The sequence below is a fragment of the Vulpes vulpes genome, chromosome 5 (assembly GCF_048418805.1).
Source record: "Vulpes vulpes isolate BD-2025 chromosome 5, VulVul3, whole genome shotgun sequence".
NCBI classification, from domain to species: Eukaryota; Metazoa; Chordata; class Mammalia; order Carnivora; family Canidae; genus Vulpes; species Vulpes vulpes.
This window is the reverse complement of record NC_132784.1, coordinates 97,332,671-97,343,747: the sequence shown is the minus strand read 5'-3', so window position 1 is coordinate 97,343,747 and position 11,077 is coordinate 97,332,671. Positions and strand designations below refer to the sequence as shown.

Below are 11,077 nucleotides of genomic sequence, written 5' to 3'. Positions count from 1 at the left end.
TTTGTTACTGCAGCATACAAATCTGAAACAGAGGGCGCAAGAGGCAAGGAAGTGAAAGGTATCAATGGAGACTGATTACGGTGAAGGATTACAGAACTCAGCTGAGTGAGGAGGGAAGTGGGAACATGACAAAGGTAAGGTATAGTGAAAGAGCGTAAGCATCGTTACATTCACTGTTTGGATATTAGTTGAGTGTCTAAAATGTGCTTATGTGTCATGTTAAGAGAAAGCCTGCTGAACCTGATATTGTGGACACTCTTAACTGGCCTGAACAGCAGGCTGCATGTGGCTGCGAAGATGTCCTACAACCCAATGTGGTCGGGAGCCACAAAAGATGGGGGTGGGGAGGTGGTTTCCCCAGGGATGCAGTTCCCATGCCATCACTCTAGCCCAAATGTTAACAGGTGTCCTGGGCTTCCCTGAAAGGCCCTCAACTCAGATCCTGGAGCCACAGAAAAGCCTAACTATTTGACCTGATGCTCTTACCCTTGAGAGCAATCTGTATCAGCTCCCAGGGAGGAAGCATCCTTTGCAAAGGTCCTGAGGGAGAAGACTGGAGGACACTTGGAAAAGACTGCTGAAATGCAGAGACCCAGGGAAAAAGAGGTGTCAGAGCTGGAGAGAGAATCTATATATTTGGGGCAGAGCTGACTTCCCTACATTATACACTAGGACAAGGCAAGAACAGTGTTCTGAAACCCTTAATTAAGAGATGAGGCTTCAAAGTGATTTAAATGACACCAAATCCTAAGAAGTGCTCTCAAGTTGAAATGAATCACTGGCTCCATTGTGCACTTGTTTTTCCTCTGAGCCTAGCTATTCCCACTTCAACTATCTTCAATAATCTTAAGTGGCGTCAGAATGTTCAAAACAAAATTATATTTAATTCAAACTGTAAAACTATCCCATTACAGCTCGTATGAGAAAAGAGTTGAGAGTGACAGATGGAAAAAAAAAAATCAGAGGCTGGCCCAACCCCAAAAGGTTAGAAATCGTTTGCTCAAACCTTTAGTTAATAAATGCATAATGAAGTTTCCGATCTTACCACGGCCATTGTTTGTGTCCTCTAATGTGGGATTCTATTGTCCTTTAATAATGTCATTTTATAATGGAAATGATGCAGAGAAGGCAGGGTACTTTAGTACACAGCATTTCCTGTAGCTGTACCAGACTATCATCTTTTGTTAAACTCTTGCTGTTGTCTCTCAAGAGCCATCCCTTGCACAAGTGTAAAAAGAAGTCCATTTAGTGCTTGTTTTCTTCCGTTGACTAGTAGTCACTATCTACAGAACCCATGATTACAAAGGGACCAGCAAGAACAAAACAGAAATGACAATCAAACTAAGAAAAAATAGTGATTGGGTGGCTGCAGGATGGGTCTGCTCTAAGGTATTGCTTCCAAGCAATCAAGAGAACTTGAGTACTTATCGATACTGACCTTAGGGACAACCCTCCTTTTGGAGGCTTCTCTGTGAGACCCAACCTCTGTGTCTGTATGTTGTCTCTAAACATTGATGCGAGACTTAGAGGGAGGCTTCCTGGAAAGGGCAAGCCCAGCCTCGCTCTCCCACTTCTCTGTCTCCTCTGCCAGCTTCTCTTTCCCTCCCAGATCCAAAGGCCCAGACTTTCTGCCCACCTGCCATGCCCATGAGCTTGTCGGGTCCTGCAGCCACAGCATTCACTTTATCCTCACAAATGCCTCGAGCTCTCCCTTCTCCTCTGAGCTCCAAACCAAACTGCCAGAATGATTTTTTTTAATTTAAATCAAATGTAAGTTATGCCTCTGTTGACATCTTTCCAAGACTTCCTCTTGCATTTGGAAGGAAATGCAGGGGCGCCTGGGTGGCTCAGTCAGTTAAGTGTCTGCCTTTGGCTCCGGTCATGATCTTAGGGCCCTGGGATGGAGCCCTGCATGGGGCTCCCTCCTTAATGAGGAGTCTGCCCTCCCTCTCCTCATGCTCTCTTGCTCTCTCAACTAAATAAGTGCAATCTTAAAAAAAATAATAAAAGGAAATGCAAACATCTCGAGTGGCCTCCAGTGTCTCCCCATGCTGGCTCTCCTGCCTGGTCCCCCCAGCTACACTGCCCTTTCTGCACAGTTCCTGTCCCAGCCGGAGGAAGCCCAGGGCCTGTGGCATTTCCTCACCCTGGGAAGTGCTTCCTGTTGATCTTCCCCTGGCTGGCGCCTTATCCCAGGTCTCTGCTCAAGCTTCCTTCTGCAAAGGGTCCCTGAACACCCCACCTAGAATAGATACTCCTGCTTACACCACCCACACTCTCTAGTCCCTTGATCTATTTTATTTCTCCACAGAACTTGTACTACTTCAAAGTATTTTTTTACTTGTTGTCTGTCTACCCGGCATAATGCAAGCTCCCTGGTGGCACAGACTTTGTATTATTCAGTGGCCTAAAATAGCACCGGACATCATAAGTATTTGTTATATAGCATTATTATTTTAGAGATAAGAAACTAAAGCTTGAAGTGTGTATTGGTTTTCTACTACTGCTGTAACTAATTATCACAAACTTAGTAGCTTCAAACAACGATGTTTGTTGGCAGGGTTGTGTTCCTTCTGGAGGGAGGCTTCAAGGGAAAATGCATTGCCTCGCCTTTTCCAGCCTCGAGAGCTGCTTGTATTCCTTGGCTTGTGGCCCATTTCTCCATCTCCAAAGCTCATCATTCCAAAGCCCAATTCTATTGACACATGTCCTTTTTCTGACCCCAATTCTTCGTGTGTATCCTCTTATAAAGATACTTGTGAGCCCTCCTGGATGATCCAGAATCTTCTCTTCATCTCCAAGTTTTTAATTTAATTATACCTGTATTGAAAAATCCCTTTTGCTGTGTTAGGTAACATATTCACCATTACAGGGATTCGAACGTCGACAGCACTGGGGAAGAGGTGGGAATTTTGCTGTCTACCACATGATGTTCAAGTAACTTTCTCAAGGTCGATTAGCTAGCAAGTGGCAAAGATGAGTTTTTAACTTGAGCTTTTTTGACTTCTATAGTCTGTGCTGTCTCTGAAGCAAAGGCATACCACCGTCCATTCAATGCCAGCAAAACCCAATAAGAGGACTCAGCCTGGAGTGATTCCAAGACACCAAGGAGAAAAATCCCAGTATTTTAGCAATGGTTCTCTCAGGTTCTCTTTTCTGTCAGGGTATCTTTACAGTATGTGACAAGCCATTCCTATCACTCCAGAAGAGTTGAATGTAACGAGTCTGCTCTAAATGTACAAGTGATACACACCGATAAACATGTCTGTCACAAGGTTTGGTAAAGAGGATTACTTGTACGATTTTGAACTATACAAAAGAATAATAATACTGATCAGACCTACCATTTTCTGAGCACTGTTATTTCCTAGATACCTTCGCATGTTCATTATCTCATTTAATTCTTACTACAACCACTAATAATAGGTATTATCATTTTTGTTGATAAAGAAATTGATGTTTATAGGTATGGAGTGAATTACCATACAGCTCCGAGTGTCAAGAGGGATTCAAAGACTGATCTGCTTGCCTCCAAAGTTCATACTCTTCCAAAAACCCAAATACCTTCCAGACTGAAGGAGGGATTTCCTGCTGAGCTATCAATAAACAGAGGAGGAAATTGAAATGCAATGCACGAGTAGATTTCTTTCTGGAATTTTTTTCTTGGGAACTTCAAAGGCAAGATGTGAGGATTTGGCAAGGTACAGAATCCTTTACCCCTTGTGTGGGTTAGCATAGTGCCCAGAACATTATAAATATCTAGTAAACACTGGTGAAGGTTACTGAATAAAGTTATATGCAAATTTGCAACCTTTTTTTTTTTTTTTTTCAGAGGATGAGCTGTTGCTCATTTCTTCTATGAGGTCACATGGAATTTAGTTGGGAGAAAAGAAGATAACCCCAGGTAGTATACTAATAGCAGGATTCCTAAGCAGAACAGGGAAGGGATGCTCATCATTGCAGTACTCCACGCCCTGATGGGAATGACGGCTTTCAAAGAATGAGTTGTAGGGTGGTAACCACCAATGCACGTATCTCCCAGGTAAAGCTTTGAAATCCTTTCATTCTTACCAACTTATTCTCTGAACCTCTCCCCCACCCCTCTTTCTTCATTTATTTACACACTGAGCTAGCATATATTGAATCCCTACAATGACATAGCCTCTGTGATAATTATAGGGATAGAAAGATGATTAGGAATCAGTCCCTGATCTAAAGAGGGTAAAAACAGTAATAGGAGACAGATATAAAATAAGTTCACTAAAGTATTACAGAAGCTCAACACATTAACCACATATAGTGAGAAACTCAAAAAGCAGATTGATAAATTCTTTCTAGTGAGAGGTAGATCTGGGATCAGGAAATCCATCAAACAAAGGAAGTTGTTGGGGTTTTTTGTTTGGTTTGGTTTGGTTTTTGGTTTTTTCTTATCCTAGACTCAAAGCTGAGTATTTTCCCATCATTTTAATAATTGTTTAGGCATGTCCTAGGACAATTCTATCGAATTTCCTCAGACAGCCCCCCACCAGTACCACCCCTATTTTCTACTTGTCCATATTCCCGTCACCTTTCCTCTGCTATCATCACTGGTTTCTCTGCTTGTACTTGAAAGTAAAAAGCAGTTCCAGGTTACAGCAAACTCAACAGCCTTGCTCCAAACTATGGCCCCTGCTAAAGAGACAGAAAAGGGAAGAAGCACAAAGACCATCATGGGTTGAGATCAGGCACTACCAGAAGTCCAGCTTGTGTTTTAAAAAGAGGCTGTTAGACATATTCCCAGCAGATAAGTCTTCACTGGCTTGGAGAACAGGAAGGACTACCTCACAAACACCACTGTGCTTGAATTTCTAGAAGCCACCCAGGCCAAGAAGACATCATTCTTGGTGCTTTTACCACACATTCATTGGTACTCATTGGCCCAGTCCTTACTCACAACGGGAGGGTTCTCACAGCCGGACCTCACACATCGAGGCTGGGGTGAGAGCATCACAGGAGACCCACTCACCAATTCAACATCCATTTGAGAAGGAGACTCAACCTCAGGAACTACATCTGTGATCATCCCACAGATCGTCTCAGGAGAGGTTTCCTCTACTGTCTGGGCCTCAGGGCTGTTGTTCACAGGCTGCTCAGGACTACTTTCCACAGCTGGTGGGACTAAGGTTGTCTCCATTATCAGAATGGGTGGAGCTACAATCTTGATCTGCAGAGGAGGTGGCTGTTGCTGTAACTTGGTTCAAACTTTCTGAGGTGGAGGCTGTTGCAAGGCCTGAAGTCGGGGAGGCTGCTGTAGAATGGTCACTTGCTGCTGAGTGGGGGGCTGAAGCATCTGTTTCAGTGGAGGGGGTTATAGTCGGGGTGGAGGCAGTTGCATAGAAGCAGGGCCTCTCCCGCTGCCTGCAACACTGAGTGAGTGACAATTTAGGCTTGTTGACTGGGCTGGATAGTGGCTGTACTGGTTTGGCCTGGTTGGATTCCCTGGGAGGTCACCACTATGGCTGGGATAACGGTAACCATCCCTCCTTGAGATATAGTAATAGAAGAGGGTAACATCTGTTTGGTAATAATCAACTTGGGGATGTTGGGTTGATCTCCAGCCCCAGAAGATGCCTGGTTTGCCACATAGGAGAAACAAGTGGAGTTAACAATAATGGAAGTGGACAGGGCAGGGGCTCTGTTGTGGCTGGTGCTGGAGATGCTGGGTCAACATTAGCCATAGGAGGTGGAGAAGGCATCTGTGGAGGTGGCACTGGATCCAATTCTACTGGTTCCACAGTTGCACTGTGGAATCAAGACACTCTTGATTGTTTTTATATGCAGCCAGAGCCTTCAGATACTCTTTCTTAGCAGCTTCAGTTTTCCTCTTACACACCTGTTTTTGCTCCTTTCCAAGACTATCCCACACAGAGGCCACAATTTTTGAAACATCCCAAAAGTGGCATTGGGATTCTGTCCTTTGATGGCAGCCTGTGTATCATGAAAAATAAAGCATATGCTGAAACTGGCTTCTGAGGTTCATTAGGATTTTTCTTTTTTCTCTTCTTTGGGGCCTTCTGCTTTTTTCCTGCTTCCACCACAACTGTCTTCTGGCTGGGAACTTCCCTCTGGAAATCCTCAACAGCATCCTCAGGAAGTGAACTAGTAGGTGAAGGGGTGGTTGAAAGACAATCCTCGGTGACTGGACAGGTGGCAGGATGGTGCCACCCCCTAAGCTCAAACCAAGCTGAGAACTTCGTTCTGACTGATCAATGGTGGTCAACTGGCTATGCCCCATCGAGACAGATGTCATGTCTGTCATTGGTACATCAACTGTTGGTGCTATATTGAGTTCCTAAACAATGGTCCAAGTCCATGGTCAAGCCCCCACTCAGGAGCCCCCCCAACCTGCTCCATAAGCCATGGGTCATGCCCACAGGCATGTCCAATGTCTGGACCCCACATGGGGCTGAAAAGCTGCCATCCCGAGAGGGGGAGGGGTCTGCTAGGTCATCACAGTGACCAACCCACCTGAGACAGCCAGTGAGGGATCCGAATCCAAGATGAGTGGGATTTCAAATTCCTCACCTCCCAAGCTTGGTGTATGGAATGTCTCAGCCCCTAACAGGAAGGGGTGCGAGGGCCCTGTGATTGTTATTTCCTCCAGGAAACTCCATCTTCACACAACGGCTACCACCATCTCAGTCCCCTCATCGCTCCCACTGGCCCCACTGGACTCGAATTAAGTTGGGTTTGTTGTTGTTGTTGTTTTAGGGAGGTTAGAGAGAGTAGAGCAGGCAAGTAGTGGGGCAGGGGCAGAGGAAGAGAGAGAATCTTAAGCAGCACAGCCTGGCAGGGGCTCCATCTCACCACCCTGAGATCATGACCTGAGCCAAAATCAAGAGTTGGATGCTTAACTTACTGAGCCCTCAGTTGCCCCAGACAAAGGAAGTTTTTAAAGACTGCTTAGGTGCTCCTAAATTTAGAGGAAAAGTTAGGATTTATGTCGGGGAATAGGATGTTGCTGGTTAGAAGGAATAACGTGAGCAAAGATGCAGCAATATTGAACCATTGTGTTTTCTAGAAACTAAAAACAAAAGGTTGGATTAGTGGCTACCTTTCATTGTGAAACAAGGGCCATCAGTCAGAAACGTAACTCAGGGTAACACAGCAAGTATTTATGGATGCTTTCCACTTCTACAGTGTGCACTTGTTGGGACTTAGCTGCAGACGGCTCTGCCAAATTCCCCAGGCTGTGCCCATTTCTAGACAAGCACACAGCAGGATGTCTGCCTCGGCAGCTGGGTGAGGGCTCTACATCCTATGTCCGGTCTAGGAAGAGATTAAGCCCCCACTCCTGCTGTTTTTACCCTCCTGCAACAGTTTTCATTTTCTGCTGGCTAGGATGTCCTCCACATCCCGCCTCCATCTCTTCTCTTCAGTGGGACCTTGCAAGTGGCTAATGTGTACCTAGCTGCCACCTCTCATGTGAGCCAATAAAATTAAATGAAGTAGTGGTGGAAAAACAAGCAGAGATCTGATCCATCGTTAAGCTAAAACAAAACATAGAGTCTCTGGGAGTTTTGTGTGTGAGTCTTTCTTATGTTCATAAACCATAGAGATGAGAACGTGAGGTAAATAATTAAGGGGAAAGTTTGAATCCTTGAACCTTCCATACTCCTCCCTCATCTTGTATTAATTTGTACCCATCACTTAATCTACCCAAAGAAAAGTCCACAACAGGGAAATCTCCTATGAAAGATTATGTTAGCAGATGATTAAAGTTTTGACTTGATATACTTTTACATCTGCACTGCAAGCTTATCCAGGGATAAGTATCTTGGAAACAGTATTTCCAAATCTAAATGTCAAAGCAAGTTCAAAAATAGCCTGCTGGAGTGTTTCCCTTAAGCAAAGCAAATCCCCCTCCAAGTCCAACATGTGCAAAGTTTAAAACAAGGGTGGATAACTCTACAATGAAGCCCCAAATATTGGCAGGCCTGTAAAAGATTTATTATTGGTCACATATTATGAAAGACTATTTTTATCACTTTCTTCCCAGACAACAGGACTTTCTGCATTTGCAAGGAGCTATTCCGGATAGTCATCAAAAAGTAAATATCGTGAGTAAAGATCTCCAAAAATAAAAGTATAGTTTCAAAAACACTGATCTAAAAAGAAAGTATTTCACCATCATCCACATTTATGGTTTTCTTTTCTTTCCTTTTCAACTCTCAAACTTTTATATATAAGAATCATGGTTTCACTTTACTTTAGATATCATCAACTCTATCCCTTAGACTCAGAAAGGACCCAAAGTATCATTTAATCCAATCCTTTCATTTCACACATGACCAACTTGACAAACGGTATGGAGCACCTGCCAATCAGGAGATATACTTATATGAAAAATCCATGATTCCTTGAATCGTTTAACAAAAATAATTTCACTTGTGACTTGAAGTTTTATATTTATTTGAAGAGACTGATACTGTATACATGCAGAGAAGGATGATTGCGAAAAGATTGGCTCAAACGAAGTGCAATACATAGACAGAAGGAAGTTATTTTGGCTGGTGGAAGTTGAAAGTAAATAGGATTTGGACTGAATTTGAAGAATGGATATAATTTCGCTAGATATAAGTGCAGTAAAAAGTTTTTCCCACAGATGGAATAGTGTTGGTAAAGATTCATTAATAGTAAAAGCCATGTGTGTCCCAGGAATTCTACAAAGTGATTTGATAGAATCAATGAAGAAAGTATCCAAAGTTGGAAAAGCACAGAATTAAGCCAGGTGGAGAAGTCTAATTTTTCACCATTTTTTACAACATTTTGTATTAAGTGGAATTTTTGATTGGAAAAAGGAAAGAAAATAGGATTATATATATAACGGCATTGGAATAAAAAGTTGACTGAGCTGCCAAGGGTCCTACATCAGGATTAGGGCCTCCTAATGTTGAGAGTTTAGCAACAAGGATGCTTCTGACTACAAGAAGCAGACAACCTCAATTTCAAATTATCAGTCAACTTATTATGTCATGTGAGAAAGAAGTCCAGAAGTTAGATACTTCCAGGATATGTTTATCAAATTCATCAGAGAACCTTGCTTTTTCCATTTTTTTCTATCGTGCCATCTTTGCCACGTTGGATTGGATCTCCCTTCATGTCACAAGGTGGCCTCTGTGGCTCTTGCCATCACTGCATGTAACACAGCATCCAGTAGAAGAAGAGAGACTATTTCTACCCTGGGCCTCCTTTTAAGAATGAGGAGATCCATCCCATGAGTTGTTCAGCTGTCTTCTCCTTTGGCTTGAACTACAACATGTATTCATTCCTAAATTAATCTCTGAAAGGGAATGGGATTACCCAAAGCAACCAGGATTTTACCCTTGAGTTAAGGGGGAAGAACATCTAAGTGAACATCTAAACAAAGTCAGAGCTTTGCTAGCAAAGGAAAAAAAGAGGGTGGCTTTTGAGCAGGCAATTCATACTGTGAAGTGACCACACCTATTCCCTAATAGCTGTTTTGGGAAAATGTTAAATTAAGGCCCTCCCTCCCTATTCAGAACAACAGCTCATCCACCAGGCCTGGAGAAGCTGAAGGCTGGGGGGTTCATCTAGGTAGCAGCAGGCCTGGTATGATAAACAACAGTTTGGAGCTGCAGCCACGGTGCTTCACATCTTGTTCAAATCACTATGCAGTCAGATGCATGAGGAGAGAAGCAGAAAGAAGAGGCAGTTCAAGGTCCCAAGCAAAGGTTGAAAGAATTTAAAGAAGACATTTGGAACTAAAGGAGGATCTCCTCAGCCCCCCTGGTGTTGGGCAGGGTTGCCCCATCATCTCACTAACCAATCTTAAACACTCAGAGGGTTGGTCCTTCCCAATTGCATGCCTCTTACCAGTAATATAATGCTCAATACGTATATTTAAAAATGTCTCCAATTAATTTATTATTTTCTCCATTACTTTATTTCATAAGATGATGTCAGAACTCTTAACACCTCAGTAAAGGTAATGTTTTGGTTAAGGTAACTGTTGCATCCTGCGTCAAGGGCATACAATCTGGGCACCCAAATCAATTTTCATAATCGTCTGTTGCTACATTGTCATTTTAGTAAGGAAATGATGATGATGTTTTGTGAAACCACATCTTTTTTTTTTTCCACTGTTTTCTACCTTATGATAAGAGTGAACACAAAAACAGAATGAGTCACTCCTTAGCCACCACTTCCCTTTCATTTTCCTTCCTGTTTTCCCATTGGAGGCTGTATGTAAGGTTAGTGATGGGCTCATTAGATTCTCAAATCACACTTCGGTAAAAGTATTGAGGAGATGTTTTGTCCTTCATTCCACAAATATTTATTCCAGACACTGTGCCAAAGAATAAAAAATCCAAGTAAGATACAGCCATCTAGTTTATGCAGCTATTGAAAATGATCAAATGAAAGCACATTTGGTGGCATGGAAAAATATAGCAAATGAAAATACATATCTATAAGTATTGTTTACTTTAGTGTGTATCCATCAAGAGACCCATCAAGATATTTTTCAATTCATTCCCCCCCCCCCTCTCTCTCTCTCTCTCTATATATATATATATATATATATACACACACACACACACACACACACACATACATACACATGGGAGTGGAGAATGTTATTTTAAATAAACAAAAACATGACTGTAGTCACTCTGTCCTGTATGGGTTGATGGGGGTGGCAGGGAGTTCATGCCAGGGGAAAAATAAATCTCTATATTGCTTACTTTTGCTTACACAAACCAGTGCAAACCAGTTTTGCCTAAGAAAGATTACAATTAGGGGCACCTAGGTAGCTCAGCGGTTGAGCATCTACCTTTAGCTCAGGTCATGATCCCAGGGTCCCAGGATTGAGTCCTGCATCAAGCTTTGCATGGGGAACCTGCTTCTGTCTCTGCCTCTGTCTCTGCCTCTCTCTCTGTGTCTCTCATGAATAAATAAATAAAATATTTTTTAAAAAGATTACAATTAAAAGAAGGATTATAATTTCAAAACATAGATTGCTTTCGCCTAATATATTTTAACTTTACAGCAATGTGCACTATTTGTATAACACAAA

General features: G+C 42.6%; 1 pseudogene; it reads right to left on the bottom strand.

Moving 5' to 3' along the window:
- Positions 1-4,816: 4,816 nt before the first annotated feature.
- Positions 4,817-6,653, bottom strand: LOC112914534 (TOX high mobility group box family member 4 pseudogene; annotated as a pseudogene).
- Positions 6,654-11,077: the final 4,424 nt, after the last annotated feature.